Below are 17540 nucleotides of genomic sequence, written 5' to 3' on the forward strand. Positions count from 1 at the left end.
TCAAACATACTGTTTTGGTCAGATACTTTTTTTTCTGTCTTTCTCACTGTTTCTGCAGCCCCAAAAATCACTTTTAAGTGTTTAAAAAAAAAAAAAAAAAGTCTGACCAGAAGAAAAAGGTTACCATGTAAATAGGTTCAAGTACTACCTGTGTGGAAAAGTTATGTCCCTCACCAACTGACACACACTTTGATATTGCTACCTCTGATCTGTCTAATGTTTGGGTACTTGCCAGGTATTTGTGACTTGGATTGGCCACTATTGGAAAAGGGGGTACTGGGCTTTCTCTCATTTCTTATGTTATGAAAGCCTCATTTCCTAGTGTGTAGCAGATGGACTCAGGACCAATGGGTATAGTGTACTCCTGATAGCTGTTGGAGACGGATCAGATTTCAATCTGAAGTCAGTCCTAGTATATATACCCCTGCAGGAAGGGCAGCACTTCAGTATTTTCCATCTCCATAGCAGTTTGGGACTCTATGTACGCTAGCTCAGCGTTAGAGTAATTTACCAAAGAAAACCAAAACAAGAAGAAATTTTACCTTTACAGATGAGCCTTGCTCTCCTGCGGTGACACCGTTTGGGTCACTCCTCCAGTTGAGAATTCCCGAGGTGATTTCCGCAATCCCTCGGAGGAAAGCCTCGGTTTGGCGCTGACCCTCGGCGTGGACCTAGCCCCCGACATCGGGTGAGGCTGAGAGGCAGCTGGCACAACTTCTAGTGCGGCGGTGAAGGTATTTCCCTCTCCCCCCGCAGCCGAAGACCGCCTGGAACGAGACCGGGAAGCGCCAAGACAAGGTAAGGTAGAAATCTATTTAAGTCTCCAGTCTTTGAAGCCCGAGGAGTCGCACAGGTCACCAGCCGGTGCCAGTGCCACCGGGTTGATTTGCCCTAGCAGGGCTAGGTTCCAGTTAGATCCGAGGGTCCTCCCACGTGGAGACCGTCCGAGGGGGTCGCCGTCACCATCTTGACCTGCTTGCTGCCCTGTCCGCCGCTCCGACCTGTGCGCACAGAGGTGAGCCGTGCGCACAAATATCTTGTGCGCACAACGTCGCCCGCCCAAGTACCTTGCGCACAAGCGTCACGCATAGCCACACGCTTACTGTACCGGGCACACAACAGCGCGCACATCTCTGCGCGCGTACCAATCCAATGCGCACAACTTCGACGCACCGGAGCGCATAACTAAGCCACCCGGGCACTGTATTTTATGCACACAAGCCATGGCACCACCGGAGAAAAGAAGCTCAAGGCTCAGGGCCTTTGCCCAGCATGCCACCTTAGAGTTGCACAGCATGAGGAGGCCATGGCCCTGTGTATACAGTGCGAGGAGGCCTCGGGGGATCCAGCTCATGGCCCTCCCCAGCCGGTACCGGGTTCCAGCTTCTCGAACAGTGCGCCGGACCTAGTGTCCCCTGGTGGGAGCCTCCCTCAAACCGGGATCCCCAGGGACACAGCGCCTCTTAATTTAGACCCAGCATCTATCTCCTGGGTGGAATTCTTCAAAGGCCTGCATACCTTCATCCACATGCAGCTGGGGTCTCCGATAATACGGCTACAACCTCCACCAGAGGACCTCAACATCCCGGGACCCTCTATGCCCAGAGAAGTGATTTCACCGCCCAGAAGCTCCACCTTCGGGGACAGGGACAACTCAGATGAGGATTCATAACCCCTGGAGGAAGGGGAACTCTCCCCCCAGGGACCGAGCCCCACCGAACCATGAGGCACTTCTTCACCAAGGACGAGCTTCCAGACATGGTCTCACACAGCTTGAAAGAGCTCGCTATCCTGGGCACAAGTGCCTCAGGGGAGCCTAAGACGAATCCCCTCCTGGAGGGACTCAGTCAGACCTCCCATCATTTCCCACTATTACAAGCCGTCTAGCAGCTAATTGACCTGGAATGGGAAGCCCCGGAGACTATGTACAAAGGGGGGGCGTTCCCTGGCAGCCATGTACCCTCTGGATCCAGCTGCCAAAGATTTCCTGGCATGTCCGAAAGCACGGTCTCGAAGCACACTACTATCCCAGTTGAGGGAGGAGCAGCACTCAAGGAGGATGCTCAAGACAGACATCTGGAATCCATCCTGTATATATTACTTGACTGTGTAAACGGCGCTTCTCTGCTACAGGACACACAAGGATATCACAAGGAATTTAGTAAAAGCAAAGATAAATTTATTATTGCATATCCTTGGGAGACATAGCCAGACTTTCAACAAAGGGGAAAGCACTTCAGCTTGTCTCTCCCAGTATCTTATAAAAGCTGTATTATATAGGTTTAAACCATGCCTGTGACGAGGATCACTTACGCAATATGACAGTAAAATAAGCTAACCTTCTTTAACCTGAGAACTCTCCATCCACCTTAACGTCCCTTTGTTTTAGCTTTGCTTTTGATGTGCCCCGTTTCTCCTGGGTTTCTTTGTTCTGTCGATAGATCAATCATTTCATCTCCAGGGGGCAGGGAGAAACTCTGATTTCAGTTGGAGTCTCTTGGAGCCAGATACGCCGAGAATGCAGCCTCATCCATCTGCCATCGATAACCTCATGACCTTTAAGTATAGGCTTTGCAGAGCCTAAAGGTATTCCAGATATCTTCCAAATTCTTGAATCTGAGGTCAGTTAAAAGTTTTTCTCTATGACCAGCATTGCAAGCAGGCCACATCCTGAAGGATTCTGGGAACTGAGTGAGCAATAGTCTTAGCATTAGGCTCCATCCATATATCAATCCTCAGTCTTTTGACGTATCCGCTATGTCTCTCAAGATCGCGGCCTGCTGTGCCATGGTGCTTATCACAGACCAGGAACAACACTCCCGGGGAAGCCCTGGAACCAGCAGTATAATTCCTCACGGATGCTGCTTCTGATCTGGTGCGCACAGTAGTTAGAGGAGTGTCATCAGCCATGGCAGCCAGAAGACAACTCTGGCTCCGAAGCTGGTTGGCCGACGCATCGTCCAAAATGAGACTCACAAGAATGCCCTTCAAGTGAACCCTCCTGTTAGGAAGCGAACTAGAGAAGCTAGCCAACAAATGGGGCAAATCCCCACTGCCGCAGCTACCGGAGGATAGGAATAAGAGAAACCAGCAACCCTTCTCCCGAACTTTCAGGGGCAGAAGATCCCAGCGCTTCAACCCATACAGAAGCACATATCAAGTGGTTCGCCCCACAGATCCAGTTCTTTTGGAACAAGCACAACAAAAGGGGAGCCGGCTCGGGCCCAGGTCCCAGCTGCACCCCACAATGAAAATCAGCCGACCTGACCAAAGGAAGAAGCCATAGGAGGCCACCACTTGCTGAGGCATTTCAGTATCCAGCAGGCTTAAGCGCCATCATTTTTAGTACCCTGTGAACCCCTTCAATGATGGATCTCCAGCCTCTACCGAAATCAGAAAAACCTTCAACCCAACAGGTTGAAGGCATTTTCCCAGCTTACAGACTACCTCACCTCAGTTACAGATATAGGCTATAAAGTATAAATAGCAAAGTTCGGACAAAAAACTGGACTGGAAACTACTAAAAGCCAGACTCTCATGGGGCAATAAATCAAACAAATGTCACCATTCCTCATTAAAAAAAAAAAAAAAAAAAGTCAAATATAAATCAATCATAACAGTAAGGAAACCATACTAATAAAAAGCATATTTCAAAATAGATGACAAATAGTACACCACCTAATAATTAAGGATAAAAAAAACTTGAAACACTTCCTGCAAATCAAATATTTCAAAATAGCATACATATCAAACACCCAATAATTAAATCTAATAAGGATAAAACAATTCTCCCCCCCACCCCCACCCCTCCTCCATAACTGGAAACCTTTCATTTCCAGTCACCCTGAGATTGTAGATTTGGATTAGTAGGGGGAAGGAAAGGAAAGGTACATACAAACTTCCTCCTTTCGCTCTCATATACACACATACACACACACACCACATACTCATGCACCTTTCTATCCTTTCTTCTTAACTCCCCCTCTTCTATTTCCCTTTTTCCTTTCCCTTTCACGCACCTTCAGTCATTCACCCTCATTCCCTCACTCAACCCTCTCCCCTTCCCACTTCCACTCACCCTTTCCCTTGCTTCATTACCCTTCCCTCTATCACTCACCCCTCATTCCCACTCACCCCTCAGTCATTTCCTCCCATTCACTCCCTTCATTTCCCTGCCCTCCTTTTCTGTCACTCACTTTTACTCCCATTCCTCCCCTTCCCTTGTCACTCTTACTCCTATTTACTCTCCTGTCATGGACCTTCCCACTCAGTCCTCTTCCCTCTGTCACCTCCTCAGCCCCCACTCACTCTCTTGTTTTTCATTTCTGCCTCCTTCCCTCTCAGTCACTAGTCCTTCTCTCTCATTCCCTTCCCTGACACTCACCATCTCCTTCTGTCATTCACCCTTTCCATCCCGTCCCTTCCATTTCACTCACCATCCTCACCGCTTTATCTTCCTTCCCTCTCTGTCCGTTCCTTGGCCTCCCTCTCTGTCCCTTCCCTTACTCCCCTATTACCACTCTTCACAGCAGCATAGGGCTTCTTGCTGGTGGGGGTGGTAGAAACTCTGCTAGTGTGCAGACTCACTGTGTCCCTCTTCACATGCTAACAAGTGGGCCGCCGCCAGCGCTGATGTACCAGGTCTTTCTTTGCACACTGAGAAGTGTGCAGACAACTGGGCCACCTTCTTGCTGGGAGGAAGTAGAAATCCCGCCAGCGTCTATACACTGGGTCTTCTTTTGCACATTGACAAGTGTGCCAAATGAGCCACCTCCTTGCGGTGGGAAGTAGAAATCCCGCCAGCGTCTATACACTGGGTCTTCTTTTGCACATTGACAAGTGTGCCAAATGAGCTACCTCCTTGCGGTGGGGAGTAGAAATCCCGCCAGCCCTGAGACACCAGGTATCTCTTCACACACAAACAAGCACACTGACAATTGGGTTGTCTCCTTGCTGGCACATTAGTGCATTTAATGCAAGGAGGAGCCCTCTCCTTGCATTAAATGCACTAATGTTTCGACCTTCCTGTTCAAGCGACATCAAGGGCAATAACTTGACCTTTGATGATGATGTCAGGCAGGCAGGTCGGAGAATTGGCTGGCCACACATAATCGAGAGTATAGGGAAAAATAATCCATGCTATAATTACACAATGTTGGGTTCCATATTAGGTGCTACAACCCAAGAAAGAGATCTAGGCGTCATAGTGGATAACACATTGAAATAGTCTGTTCAGTGTGCTGCGGCAGTCAAAAAAGCAAACAGAATGTTGGGAATTATTAGAAAGGGAATGGTGAATAAAACAGAAAATATCATAATGCCTCTGTATCTCTCCATGGTGAAGACCGCACCTTGAATACTGTGTACAATTCTGGTTGCCACATCTCAAAAAAGATATAATTGCGATTGAGAAGGTACAGAGAAGGGCTACCAAAATAAGGGGAATGGAACAGCTCCCCTATGAGGAAAGATTAAAGAGGTTAGGACTTTTCAGCTTGGAGAAGAGACGGCTAAGGGGGGGGATATGATAGAGATGTTTAAAACCATGAGAGGTCTAGAACAGGTAGATGTGAATCTGTTATTTACTCTTTTGGATAATAGACTAGGAGGCACTCCATGAAGTTAGCATGGGGGATATTTAAAACTAATCGGAGAAAGTTCTTTTTTACTCAACACACAATTAAACTCTGGAATTTTTTGCCAGAGGATGTGGTTAGTGTAGTTAGTATAGCTGTGTTGGATAAGTTCTTGGAGGAGAAGTCCATTACCTGCTATTAAGTTCACTTAGATAATAGCTACTGCCATTAGCAATGGTAACATGGAATAGACTTAGTTTTTGGGTACTTGCCAGGTTCTTATGGCCTGGATTAGCCACTGTTGGAAACAGGATGCTGGGCTTGATGGACCCTTGGTCTGACCCAGTATGGCATTTTCTTATGTAGTGTTGGGGGGCTGGTTTAAAAACTTTTAAGGGACGTATTTGGCCTGCAGACCATAGTTTGCCCTCCACTGCTGTAGAATGCCCAAGCGTTCCACCTCTCTTTCCTGGGACCCAGCAGGTTTGCCAATTTAGTAGTAATCTATTCATCTGAGATCTGTAGGAGAAGGCATCAGATTACCCATACCTCTTCCAATAACTAGAATGCTAACCCCCTCCTAGGTTGGTTGCAGAAGTCTTTGCCTAGAAGCAGCGGATCTTGTCTGTTCAGTAGTTTTGCTGTCCTCTAATAAAACACCTATTACAACATAAGAGCATGTACTAATATCGGAAGATGATGCCCCTCCATCTACCCCAGGCCACAGGACACAACAGTCTTGTGACAAAATTGTGGTGCTTGTGAGGAAATCTTTTTTTTTTTAACCTTTGTCGCGAAAGAGACAAATGAATGTGCCAACCTCTCCAACTCTTGCTTTGGCAGTTCCACAGATGGGAGTCCCAAAATCATCTGTCTGTATTTTCATCATTAGAACCCTCAAATGAGAAGGCTCTTCATCAACCCACTGAATTGCAGTGGAGTCTAGTTGGTGAGAGATAATAGACCAGGTTGCTGTTCTGAAGCCTCAACCAGGGAATCTCCTTTGTCCCCCTTTTTTCGTCATTGGAGTCCTGGCTGAGTAAACTTGTACCCCTAGGATCAGATCAGGAATCCTCTGGAATACCATTTTATCCTCTACCAGAAGTCCTGGAGCACGCTTTTCTTCCAGAAGTTCTCACCTATTCCAAATTTGTTGAAAATTGGGAGCAGCACCGGGTATTCATAAAAAAAAAAAAAAAAAATGAACCCAGCAAATCACCCCATCGACAGCATTCCCATACCAACAATCAAAACAATTGAAACCTCACTAACCAAAACTATAACCAACATTGTCAACCTATCCCTCACAGAAGGTAACTACCCTGAATGTTTAAAGTCAGCAATAATTAAACCCATAATAAAAAAGAACAACCTAGACCCGGACAACCCACTAAACTACCACCCCATATCCAACCTACCATTCATTGCCAAAATCATTGAAAAAATCGTCCACTCCCAGCTCACCGACCACCTAGAAAGAAACATCCTATACCCTACGCAATTTGGTTTCAGGAAAAACCTAAGCATTGAAACACTACTCTTCTCACTAAATGACACCGTGCTCAGAGGATTTGACAACAGCCAAAGCTACCTGCTGATCCTCCTAGATCTGTCAGCAGCATTTGATACCGTAAACCACTCAATCCTTCTCGACCGCCTAACCGAAATAGGTGCAACTGGAAAAACTCTACAGTGGTTTTCATCCTACTTATCTCACAAGGGTATGGTTGATTGCTACCAGGTATCAATCAACAATTCCCTTTTGAAGAAAATTAACCTTAACACAGGAGTTCCCCAAGGATCAGCATTATCTGCCACACTCTTCAATATTTACCTCCTCCCAATATGTCACTTTCTAGCTAGCCTTGGTCTGACCCACTTCCTTTTTTTTTTTTGAAACCATGTTTTATTGGGTTTTCGTGAAATAAAAATACAATAACAGTGAGAACACGGAAGGTAAACAATGTACAATTCCGATGGTACAAGATCCAGGATAACGGATGACAACACCACAAGATACAGACATAGGATGAGATCATCAATACTGTCCCGTTATAGTAAACAGCTATGGTAGGGTTACCATCATAAAACAGAATAAATCATATCAAACAAGTCCCTCCTTGTAGGCCTTGTAGCCTTTGCTGCTCTTTACTTAGTTATGTATTCACTTAGTTATTCCCCTCCCCCCTCCCCCCCCCTTTCCTAGTTCCATTTCAGTTAGTTAGTTGCAGATAACAATATGCACATGAATGTCTGCTATATCAACATCAAGATCTAAATCAAAATCATAGCATATAGACGATAATGTTAGAATTGGCAAAGTGAATAATAAAGTTAAACATGTCTGCTGTTATTACAGTATGGTATGAGTGGCCTGGATTGTAGGTGACAGGTAATCCGTTAACGGGGACCAAGTAAGCGCTATTAGAGCCGAATTCTTTGCAGATGAGGTTCTTGCTACTGCCAATTCAATCGCACAGAGATGCACCAGCTGTTTGAACCACATGTCCTTGGTCGGCGCAAGATGGGTGGTCCACGTCTGCAGTATAGATTTTTTTCCCAACAGGCCCGCCTTTTTTAAGAATAGCTGGTTGTGAGCACTCAAGGAGCCGGCCATATTTGGCAGCGTTCCAAAAAGCCAAAGAGAAGGATCCAGGGATAAAGTTATATGTAGCAATTGCGAGCAGAAACGAGAAAGCTGTGCCCAGAAAGATAGGATTTCCCGGCAGTCCCAGAAACAATGGTAATAATCTCCATCTTCAATCGTGCATTTGGGACATTTGTTGGTGGGAACAAGCCGCATGTGGTAGGCTCGGTTAGGTGGAATGTAAAATTGCCACATAAATTTGTAATGAGTTTCCCGAAGTAGTACATTGACAGATATTTCAGGCGTAGTTACGACACTGCGTTTAAAGTCTTCTAGTGTAATTGTACATTTAGCCCACTGCGCCCACTTATGATAGAGCTTATCTAGGGATGGCAAGGATGCTGATGCTAGTAAGGACTTCGTAATTTTGGAGACGGACAGTTTTTTTGCTGGTCCCGGTTGTAGTTGGTCCTGTATCCGCTGGACAGTTTGTAAGACCTGCGTTGAGAAGTTTAAACTACGAATAAAATGTCTTACTTGCTGATAAGCAAAGTGATCTGAGTTTGGGAACTTATAAACCGCCTGCAGTTCTGGAAACGTGAGGAAGTGACCCGTAGTCGCCTCGAAAAGTTGGTAGACGTAGGTGAGCCCCGCGCTTTGCCATTTGTGAAAGGTACCCCTACAAAATCCAGGTTCAAAAAGCGGGTTGCCCACTATCTGTATTAAAGGGGTCATGCGTGTGGACAGATGATGCTTGGTGCAAAGCATAATCCAGGCTTTCCGACAAGAGCGTAGTAGTATGTAGTTTTTGAGGTGGTGTGGGAGCATTGTAGTTGGCAAATGCAGTAATGGGTTCAAAGACGTAACTCCATACCACTCCAGGAGGTGGGTATAAGGGACAAACCTGGACGTTGAGAATAGCCAATCATTTACATAGCGAAGAGTACACGCTAAGTTGTAGGTTAGGAGGTCTGGGCAACCCATGCCTCCCGCCTCCACTGGAGCAGTCAGAACCGCCATGGGCAAACGCGCTTTTTTGCCCCTCCAAAGGAAAATTCGCAGTGCCTTTGAAAAAGTTTTGTAGTCCTTTTTGGTGAGCCACAAAGGGGCCATTTGCAGAAGATAAAGCCACTTGGGGAGCAATATCATTTTGACCAGTTGAATTCGGCCAGAGAGTGAGAGAGGCAAGGACGCCCACTGATGTAGCTTGATGGTGGTTTGATTTAATAGTGGTTGTATGTTCACTTGATATAGCAGATTGATGTGAGTGGAAATGCGAATTCCCAAGTACTTGAGTTCCTTAGAGACCCAGCGCAAAGGGAAGTCGCCAGTCCAATTGTTATGTACCGAACCCGTAACGTCAATGACCTCGGACTTATCCAGGTTTATTTTTAGACCTGCGAATTGACCGTACTGATACTGCAACCGTAGTACTTCAGGCAAAGATTGTGTGGGTTGGGTAATAAAAACCAATACGTCATCGGCGAAGGCCGCTATCTTGAAGTCGTGACGCGGCCCCCCAAACCCGTGAATAGTCGACGTTTGGTCTAATTTGCGTAGCAAGGGGTCGATAGCCAGGATATAAAGTAGTGGGGATAAAGGGCATCCCTGTCGGACTCCACGCCCTAGGTGAACAACGTTGGACAGATATCCATTGGCAAGAATCCGGGAGAGGGGACGGTGGTACAAAAGTTGGAGGTATTGCAAAAACTCCCCGCAAATTCCAAAACGTTGGAGGGTGGAAAAAAGATATGACCAGGCTACCCTGTCGAACGCCTTTTCAGAGTCAAATCCGATGGCAAGTGCAGGGATTTGTTGAGATTGGCAGAGTTCCATGGCAGACACAAGCTTTAAGATGTTGGTATGCGGGGACCGTCCCTTTACAAACCCTACCTGGTGGTGTGAGATTAAGAAGGGCAGTAGAACGTTCAAGCGTTCTGTGAGTACCTTCGCTAGGAGCTTTAAGTCGCAGTTGAGTAGAGATATTGGGCGGTAAGACGAGGGTTGTAGAGGGTCCTTGCCAGGCTTCGGTAAGACCGTGATGTGAGCTGTGTTAAAGGAGGAAGGAAAGTTCCCCACAGCCAGTCCAGCTGTATAAAAACTGGTAAGGGGGACAGCCACATGGGGTTGAAGTATTTTATAGAAGTCGTATGACAGCCCGTCTGGTCCGGGCGACTTCCCTGCATGAGTGGACGATATGGCTTGAGAGACCTCATAAGGTTGGATCGGTCTGTTGAGAAAGTCCTGTTGAGGGGCATTGAGCCGTGGCAGCGTCAAAGTTTGAAAAAAGTCCTTTTCCTCTGCTTCCCCCTTCCCATGGTCTGGGGTATAGAGGTGTTCATAAAAGGTACGGAATGATTCGCAGATGTCCCGTGGATTTGTGGTGATGGTCCCAGTGGTGGAATACATGCTATTTATAAAGGTTTTTCGTCTGGTAGCCCGGACCAAGTTCGCCATTAATTTGCCAGATTTGTTTCCAAATCGGAATAGGTTCTGTTCTCCTTTCTGAATAAAGGCTTGCGCTCTCATATGTAGGAGTGCATTCAGGCTCCCTAGTATGCTATAGTATTCTTTTCTGTGTTGGTGTGAGGGAGACATGTTAAGTTCACGCTTACTTCTAGCAAGCTGTTGTTCATGATGCAAAATGTTCTTATTAAGTTGTTTATTTCGCCGGTGGACAAAGGCTATGATGTCTCCTCTTAGGACCGCCTTCCCTGCCTCCCAGAGAAGCTGGGGGTCTGAAGCATGTTGTTGGTTGTTTTCCATATAGTCTTTCCATTTAAGCTGTAGGTAGTCCTTAAATTTATGATCATCCTTAAGATAACTGGGGAATCTCCATATGCGGTCACCTTGCTGAGCATGAAGAGGAGATAAGCAAAGAGATATTGGAGCATGATCCGAAATCACTTGTGTTTCAATGGACGCCTTCTGTATCTGGAAGAAGAGAGCCTGCGAGATGAGAATATAATCGATCCGAGACAAAGACAAATGGGAACGTGACACATGAGTATAGTCTAATTCGCCTGGATGGAGCACACGCCACACATCCAGAAGTTGCAGTTGGTGACAGAGGAATGCGATGCCTTTCTTAGTCTTGGTGGAATGTCTCAGTTGCGGCGGGCTCTTATCAATGGAGATATCGTGCACACAATTGAAGTCTCCTAAGAGGAATATTTGCCCCTGTGCATGAATGTGAATTAAGTTACTGATGGATGTGAAAAATGAGTGTGAGTACTCGTTGGGAGCATAGACGTTACAGAGCGTGACTAATAAGTTGTTCCAATGGCCAATCAGCAAAATGAATCGGCCTTCCGGGTCCGCGATGCTTTTAACCGTGTGGAAGTTCGCCGTTTTGTTGATTAGTATTGCGACCCCCGCCTTTCTGTTGACTGCTGCTGAAAAGACACAGGAGCCAACCCAATCTCTTTGCAGTTTTTGGCTTTCCTCTGTAGTGAGGTGTGTTTCTTGCAATCCGGCAATGTCTGTATGAAGGCGCTTGAGATGATCGAGCACTTTACGACGTTTGACTGGCGAGCCCAACCCGTTGACGTTCCAGGATATCAGGTTAGGCATGTAACAGGCTAAGCAATTGCTGAGACAGTTGTGAAAATGACCAAGTGGAGGCAGAGGTGGGGGCTCCCAGCCTGGCCCCCCCTCCATTCAAAGAGAACTGGATTCCCAACCGGGCCTGTACTGTTTGTCTGTGGTGTTGTTGCATAGCAACTAATTGCAGATGGTGATAAGAGTGCAGATTTGAGAAATAATTGAGTACAGAAATGGAACTAGTGCTAACTAACATATCCCTCCCCTCCCCCCCATACTGTTCCCCCCCCCTGTTGAGTCCAGATAACAGAAAGCCTCAATCCTGGAGGCATAGAGGTCATTTGATTTGTGTACGAGCGCTGCAGCTCTATATCATGGCCAGCAGGACCCCAAGAAGGAATACACCGAGTAAAGCCAGTGTTCATGGAGACATATGATTGAAATTGTTGTGGCAATTAATTAGAGATCTCTAGATGGTTGGAGAACTGGTAAAAGCAGAAAGGCGTGAACGCAGAGGATGGTCTGATCCCTTCTGAACTGAACAAGGCGGAATGGGGTGAAGCCTCCCCCAAATCCACCAAGATGGTGTCACAGGAAACATAGAGAACGAAGAGAAGCGGCGACGTCCGCAGAGTTGTAATCTCAGCCCTGCTCCACTGACGCTGAAGTGGTCGGGACTGATTTCAAAAAGTCCGCCGCTGATTCAGGTGTTTGGAAAAGGAGTTGTTGATCCTTGTGCCAAATCCGGAGTTTCGCTGGATACTGAAGGGCAAACTTAATTTTTTGCTGGAAAAGCTGGGAACAGATAGGTGAAAATCCCTTACGTAATTCAGACACCCTTGCAGAGTAGTCCTGGAAAATCCTGATATGCTTCCCATAAGAAATGGTTGGTTTGCGCCGGTAAGCTTTCCAAATTTCGTTCTTATGAGTGAAGCTAAGAAACTTTGCTATGACTAGCCGTGGCCTAGTGAGGTTTGTTTTTTTTACTCCCAAGCGGTGCGCTCGTTCCACTTTAATGGATCCCTTGAACTGCTTTAAATCTAAAACCTCAGGGAGCCATTGCTCTAATAACTCTCCCATAGCTGCGTCCTCCAGTTCTTCAGGAAACCCCAAAAAACGAAGATTAGTTCTCCTTTCCCTATTTTCTAAATCGTCGACCTTGTCGAGGAGCTGGGTTAACAATTTCCCCTGCTTTTCAACTTTAGTCTCAGCACTGCGGGCATCATTCTCCAATACAGAAATTCTGCCTTCAGCATGGTCAATACGAGGGGAGAGCTCAGCTATTGCCACGTGCACCTCTTCTATCTGTGCCTTCAGCCCTGCTAGTTTTTCATCCAGAGCAGCTTTTATAACTTGCTCAATAGCAGGCAGCGTGAGCCCTGCTGAAACGGGATCCCCGGCGGTTTCGCCCGCGGCGGCCATTTTGGCTTCGGAGCCCCGCGATTTTTCTTTGTCTTTTTTAGTCGTTCTGGATGCCATCGGGGGTGGCGTTTTATTCATATATTTGGCGATGGACATAAGAACTCACAGTTTCTCCAGTAGGATGAAGTTTGGAGCCGTAATTGCGGTTTGAAATCGCGCTGAGAGAGCTTGGCACTCGGAGCTCAAGGGTTTTCCGTCTTCCCCGGCTCACCACATCACATGACCTCCTGACCCACTTCCTATATGCAGACGATATTCATAATTAATCCCAATCCATAATACATTGGGGGAAACATACAAAAAAACAGCCATGTATCTCACTAAAATTACAACCAATCTCCTCTCCTCCCTTCTCTTCCAGTAGCAGGCTGAATTCAGCATTTTTTGGACAAAGGGCATCAAATAACCAAGGACTCTTGCATTCTTAACATTATGCAGCATGGGTACTGGTTGTTTCTCCCATCCCCCATCCATTACACTCTATTTGCCTCCCTGTCTGGAACCTTCTCTTTTCCCACAGATCCAACTGAAAGTGCAGTTTCAAGCACCAGGAAGTGGAGATGCTCCTTGCATCACAACACACATGGGGGGGGGTGCGTTTTCTATTCCAGATACTTCCTCATACCCGAAAGTTTAGGGGATTACAATCTATCCTGGACCTGATGCTCCTCAACAAACATATTCTCTGGGAAAAATTCTAAATGAACTTCCTCAGCACAATCCTCCCATCCATTCAGCAGGGTGAATGGATGTGTGGTCTGGATCTGAACTATGCCTACACTTACATTCCAGCCCACCCGGCCCTTTGGTGTTGCCTACAGTTTCAAGTGGATTTGTCCTGCTACCAATACAAGGTCCTTCTGTTTGACTTCTCTTCTGCTCCCAGGGTCTTTATGAAATGCCTTGTGGTAGTAGCAGCACACCTAAGTTGCTAGGGAATACAAGATTTTCCATAACTGGATGATTGGTTAATAACTGCGTATTCTTGAGAAGCATTTTTTTTCACATTCTAGATGTAGTGATACATTGTCTTTAGAGCTTACAGTTTCTTATCAACTTTGAGAAGTCAAATCTAGAACTCATTCAGAGCCTCCAGTTCATAGGGGCATGTATGGGCTTTTTTCTTCATAAGGCATTCCTGCCCAGCGTATGGAGAGCAACCATGATCTTGCTCATCCACATATAGCTATCCAATCCTAGGTCCACAGAAAGCTCCTCATAATAGTGGGTCATATGCAGCAGCCATCCATTTAGTTTCTCTAACCTGCCTTCACATCCATTATTTTCTATGGGGTGTGAGATCAATTCTCAACTCCTCTTTTCAGTAGTGTGAATCACATCACTAGTGGCAAGAACTTTGCAGTGGTGATTATGTTCACATATACTCCAAGATGATGCCCGCTTTGCTTGAGTCCCTATCAGCTCATCCTCACAATGGGTGCCTCCACGAGTTTGAGAAGCCCATATGGGGATCCTTCTGTACCCAAGGACTTTGGTCTGCTCAAAAGTCCCTCTTCCAAATCAATCTGGGATTAAGAGCAATATGGCATGCTCTCACCACGTTCACACATCTCCAGACGAAAAGCATCTTACTTCAAACAATCAGGGAAGAACAGGATGATTGTTTCTCTGCCAAGAAGCACTAAAAATCTGGAACTGGGCAGAACATCAAGCAAGTCTGCAGGCAACTTATCTGCCATGTGTTTCCAGTATCCTAGCAGGTTGTCTCAGGAGAGTGTTTGACTTCACGAGTGCAGCAAACAGTAGCAAATAAACTGTTCTGGTGTCTACTGACAATGGACCTGTTTGCGTCACAGCAAAATAAAATAGATTTTGCTCCATTCTTCCAAGGAATCATAGAATAGGGTCACACGCTTTTCTTCTCGATTGGGGTCAAACCATTATGTACACTTTTTTCTAATGATATCTCTAATTTCCAAAACTGCAGAAAGTTCAGGATCGTGCCCACCTAATCCTCAGTGCTGGTATGACCCAGACAAATTTGGTATGTGTCTCATAAAACATTCCAGCAGTCCTCCCATACCTTTGCTGTTCTCACTCAAGATGACAGGATACTTTCATCCCAATTTTTCAGCCTCAGTGATAGGAAATTTTGAGCACTCAATGATAGGAAATCTCCATTTACCATTGGAGATCAGGCATATTCATTTCACTTCAAAAGCCTTCAACCAGAAAACCATTTTCTTCAAATGGAAAAGATTGTCTGGTGCCAGCTGCATGACTCTGATCCCTTTTCATGTAAGTCTCCACAACATTTACAGTATTTGCTTCACCTCTCTAATTCAGGCCTTGCTACTACTTTGGTGTGAGTGCATCCAAGTGCCATCGCGACCTACCACATCTTATTGAACAACAAACTAATATCCACACATTTGCTCATGTGTCATTTTATGAAAGGACTCTGGCACATCGAACTCCTGATACAGAAGCCGCCTGTTCCAAGGGATTTCAAGTGTGGTTCTTGTTCAATTGATAAAATCCTTTTGAACCATTGGAAATCTGCACCTTTAAAGTGATTTTGAAAGAACCTTTCCTTGTAGTTGCCTTAGCGAGAAGAGTTGATAAACTCCAAGCTCTTATCTACTACCCTCTGTTTCTGCTGTCTATCACAGTAAGATGGCTCTTTGAACCCACCCCAAGTTTCTATTGAAAATAGTCTTAGTTTTCACTATGAATCAATCTGCTGTACTACCTACATTCTTCCCAAGGCCCTATGTGAATGAAGGAGAAAAAACCTTTCATACTCTGGACTGCAAACGGACATTGGCATATTACAAAAGATGTACTCAGCTTCATCATCAGACTAACCAGCTATTCATCTCATACAACCCCCAACTGCCTTGGAATAGTGGTTGCCAAACTTTATCCATTTGAATAGCTGATTGTATCCATTACTGCTTTGATTTAGGACTTCATCTTACAGACTCAGTCAAAGCTCATCAGGTACGAGCTATGACTTCCTCTGTTGCTTATCTCCAAGAAATACCCATCGAAGATATCTGCAAAGCGGTATCATGGTCTTCAGTCCACACATTCATGTCCCATTACTATTTTGATGATATTTCAAAGATTGTTAGATTTGGACAAGCAATTTTGCAAAATCTGTTTTCGTTGTAGTCCATTCTCCATGGTGGGGTCTGAGTTGCTTACTAAGTAATTGCTCTGTAGCAGCCCTCCTCTTGGGACTCCACAATGTAATGGTTAATTCAGCTGGCCTATCTACAAAAAAGCATATTTGCTTACCGTAAACAGTATTTTCCTTAACTTACTTACAGGTCGATCCAGTAAAGTGTGCTCCGTCGGAGCGCACTGTCACCCTGCTCTGGGCGCGTGTTTTCCCTTACCCCTTATTCAGTAAGGGGAGGAAAACACGCGGCCCACCCGCGGCACCTAATAGCGCCCTCAACATGCAAATGCATGTTGATGGCCCTATTAGGTATGCCCGAGCGATCCAGTAAGTAAAATGTGCAGCCAAGCCGCACATTTTACTCTAAGAAATTAGCGCCGCCCAAAGGTAGGCGCTAATTTCTTCCGGCGCCAGGGAAGTGCACAGAAAAGCAGTAAAAACTGCTTTTCTGTGCACCCTCCGACTTAATATCATAGCGATATTAAGTCGGAGGTCCCCAAAAGTAAAAAAAAGTAAAAAAAAGTTAAAAAAAAAAAAAAAAAAAAAAAATATATTTTGAATTCGGCCCGCGGCTGTCGGGCCGAAAACCGGACGCTCAATTTTGCCGGCGTCCGGTTTCCGAGCCCGTGGCTGTCAGCGGGCTCGAGAACCGACGCCGGCAAAATTGAGCGTTGGCTGTCAAACCCGCTGACAGCCGCCGCTCCAGGCCAAAAGGAGGCGCTAGGGACGCGCTAGTGTCCCTAGCGCCTCCTTTTCCTCGTTTGCACCGCTTCAGCTCATTTGCATACTGGATCGCTCGCACCGGCCAAGGGCCGGTGCGTGCGCCGGGAGAGCGGGCGTTCGTCCGCTCTCCCACGGACTTTACTGGATCGACCTGTTAGTCTTCCACAGCTCCCATAGACTGTTTTCATACTGTTGACGTCCAGAACCTATGCTCATGTTTTTACTCATCAATAAGAAATTTCCCCCTCCTCCCCCTCCACGAACAACCTTTCTTCCCCCTCCCCCCATTAGCAAACCTCCCTCCCCATGCGCTAGTTTCGCTCTAATAGTGCATACTGCTACTGTTCCTAGTTATATTATGTTATATTATCCAAGTTGTTCACTCCCTTGTTCATTGTAAGACATATGTTGTCATTGTTTTCTACTTGTTATAATGTAAACTGGAGTGATAAGTAATTCTGTTACCTGAACTTCGGTATAAAAAAAGTTATAAATAAATAAATAAATAAATTTTCCATAGATAGGATGAATTAGCTATCTG

At 45.9% G+C, this 17540-nt stretch overlaps 1 protein-coding gene across 2 annotated transcripts in view; it reads left to right on the forward strand.

The window, feature by feature from the left end:
• Positions 1–17540, forward strand: part of AHCTF1 (AT-hook containing transcription factor 1) — a 564884-nt gene that overhangs the window by 76926 nt on the left and 470418 nt on the right. The window lies entirely within an intron of this gene.

The sequence above is a fragment of the Rhinatrema bivittatum genome, chromosome 3 (genome assembly GCF_901001135.1).
Source record: "Rhinatrema bivittatum chromosome 3, aRhiBiv1.1, whole genome shotgun sequence".
Taxonomy (NCBI): domain Eukaryota; kingdom Metazoa; phylum Chordata; class Amphibia; order Gymnophiona; family Rhinatrematidae; genus Rhinatrema; species Rhinatrema bivittatum.